A 3,127-nucleotide genomic window follows, 5' to 3' on the forward strand; every position below is an offset into this window, starting at 1 on the left:
TCCAACCTAAGGGCTCAGCTTCCTCAGCCGTTGTGCCAGCACCCAAAGATGGGGGCAGCCTGTGCAGCTGCTCCCGTCTCTCCACTGCCAGCCCCGCCTCCACAGCCCCAGAGCCGTGTGTCCACACACACACACACAGAATCCAACCTACCCCGAGGCTGTACCCACACATAACCCACCCCACCCCCTGGCCACACCACGTGGAGCTGCTGCTGCCGGAGCCAGGCAGAAGTACCGTGGGAGGACTCCCATGAAGCCCACAGGTGATGAGGTATGCCACCAGGGGCCAGTTTGGGGCTATTCCTGCCTCTCCCGCTCCCAATGTGGCAACCAAGGTCAATTGACCTGAAAAAGATATCTGGAATAAATTATTCAGAAGAAAGGCAGGTTTTAAAGTACCATATAGAGAACAATTTTTGATACAGATAAAACATAGTGAGATATCTGGAAATATATACTCCAAATCTGTGGTCTTCATTATCATTGAAATATAGCTATTTCTACTCCTATCACTCCTCAAAGAATTATTTTTTATTGCTACTGTAGTGTGACACTAAGATAGATAGATAGATGATAGGTATGATGGATAGATGATAGATATGATAAATAAGTAGATAGGTAATAGATTATTGATAGATATGTAGACAGATGATAGATGACAGATAAATGGTAGATACATAGATAGATACATTTAGATAGATAATGCTGCTGCTGCTAATTCGCTTCAGTCGTGTCTGACTCTGTGTGACCCCATAGATGGCAGCCCACCAGGCTCCCCCGTCCCTGGGGTTCTCCAAGCAAGAACACTGGAGTGGGTTGCCATTGCCTTCTCACGCATGAAACTGAAAAGTGAAAATGAAGCCGCTCAGTCATGTCTGACTCCTATTGACCCCATGGACTGCAGCCTATCAGGCTTCTCTATCCATGGGATTTTCCAGGCAAGAGTACTGGAGTGGGTTGCCATTGCTTTCTCCTATTGATAGATATGTAGACAGATGATAGATGACAGATAAATGGTAGATACATAGATAGATACATTTAGATAGATAATAGGGGGTATGTAATAACTCTATTTCAATATTTCATAGTTTATCACTGGAAGCAAAGGCTTGTGAAAGACACATTCTTCAGACACACTTAAATAACCTCGATGAGATGTATCAGGATACAATAGTACTTGCAGTGAATTAATGGTACCTGCAACCAGCTTCTCTATTGTGGCAAATATGAATCTTTTTAAGTCCTTCATATTTTTGAGGTGGGGGAAGCCATGTCTTGAAGAGAACTTGCATAGAATCATAGATTTCTAATTTAGGGGAGATAAAAGACTCCTTTCGCAGAAGATGCAATATACCGATCTTTATTTTCATCAGGAGAAAACCATGCTGATAGACTTAATTACAGTAAACAGTTTGGCAATTAACTTCTGTCTCTCAGAACAAGATCTGAGTAATTCTGATGGCAAGAGGGCTGCTCTTGAGGCAGCTGTTTCTTCTTCAAATTTGAGTGATTTAATTCTTCAAATTGGTGAGGGTTCCTGGCTTTCAGGAGAGAGAATCCTTTGAACCATTTTAAAGAGGTCTTTGGATGCATTCAGAGTGAATTACTTGGTTTAATCATATATGAAGATCTGTGTTTCCATAATCTTTTCCCAAAAGCTGTCCTTTGATGAGCATCCTCAGATGTACATGTGTTACTTATCCCAATATCTGAGCTCATACTGTACATGTTATCGGTGGTGTGGTGTTTAATAACCAACCCTCCTGGGGAAAAATCCTGTACATAGTGATTTCTATTGTGTAAGTATTCCCACGACAGCCGATGTAATTTCAAACTACCCAATTGAGGCTGCTTATCACAGAGCTGGAAAGAGCAGTCCAGTAGCAAGCAATACATAATAATTCTACTCTACAGATATGATACAAGTGAGTAAACTTGAGAACATAGATAAAAGTAAAATGTGGTAAACAAGGAGGAAGTGGTGACTTTTGAGTGTTTATTACCTCTAATTTAATGTATTTTATTAATTAAAATTTACAGTTTAATTCTTTAAATTTTAATACTATCTTTTAATTACCAAATAGTAATACATGATTAATCGCATTGTGATCAGATTTAAATATATTGCTGCATGTAGCCACAGATCATTCAAAACTGCCGAAGAAAAAAACAGTAGTTAGATGCCACGAAGTAGGTGGCAATGCCTTAACTGTATGCGAGTTGTTAGGCCCCAGGGCCTCTTCCTTCCTTGTCAAGGAGAGTGTTAACCTTCTCTTCTTTCATACAACACTACAGTTTCGCTTTTAATAAACTTTCTTCTTTAGAGCCGTTTAGATTCAGAGTAAAACTGAGAGGAAGGCACTGAGATTTTCCCATAGTCCTCTGCCTCCACCCTACTCATATGCTCCCCTGTTACCAGCACCCTACCCTGGATGGTGCCTTCGTTGAAACTGATGGGCACACATGGACACACCATCACCCAGAGTCCACTGCTACATGTGTGTTCACTCTTGGTGTTGGATAATCTCTGTGCTGTGCTCAGTCACTGAGTCATGTCCAGCTCTTTGTGATCCTATGGGCTGTAGCCTGCAGGCTCCTCAGTCCATGGAATTCTCCAGGCAAGAACACTGGAGTGGGTTGCCATGCCCTCCTCCAGGGGATCTTCCCAACCCAGGGATCAAATCCTTGTCTTGCGAGTTGCAGGCAGATTCTTTACTTCTGAGCCACCTGGGAAGCCCTCTGTAATCTACGTGCTCTGCTACCTCTTTGTGATCCTATGTACTGTAGTCCACAAGGCTATATAGGTTTGAACATATGTATAATGACACGTACCCACCTCTATAGTATCATTCAGAGCAATCTCACTGCCCTAAAAATCCTCTGCTTGGCCTGTTTACCCTAACCCCTGGCGACTGCTGACCTTCTTATTGTCTCCATTGTTTTGCCTTTTCCAGAACCTCATAGAGTTGAAATCCCACAGTATGTATACTGTTCATATTGGCTTCTTTCATTTAGTAACATGCATTTAGGTTTCCTCCAGGTCTTTTCATGGCTTGATACTCTTTTTTCTTTCTCATTCTGAATCATACTCCATTGTCTGGATGCACCACAGTTTATTTATTCACCA

General features: G+C 42.0%; 1 non-coding gene across 1 annotated transcript; it reads right to left on the minus strand.

The window, feature by feature from the left end:
- Nucleotides 1-2,164: 2,164 nt before the first annotated feature.
- On the minus strand, nucleotides 2,165-2,290 carry LOC113901978. The gene has a single exon (XR_003513634.1). It is a non-coding gene; the product is annotated as a U6atac minor spliceosomal RNA (small nuclear RNA).
- Between the last annotated feature and the right edge of the window lie 837 nt (nucleotides 2,291-3,127).

This window comes from Bos indicus x Bos taurus, chromosome 11, assembly GCF_003369695.1.
Source record: "Bos indicus x Bos taurus breed Angus x Brahman F1 hybrid chromosome 11, Bos_hybrid_MaternalHap_v2.0, whole genome shotgun sequence".
Classification (NCBI taxonomy): Eukaryota; Metazoa; Chordata; class Mammalia; order Artiodactyla; family Bovidae; genus Bos; species Bos indicus x Bos taurus.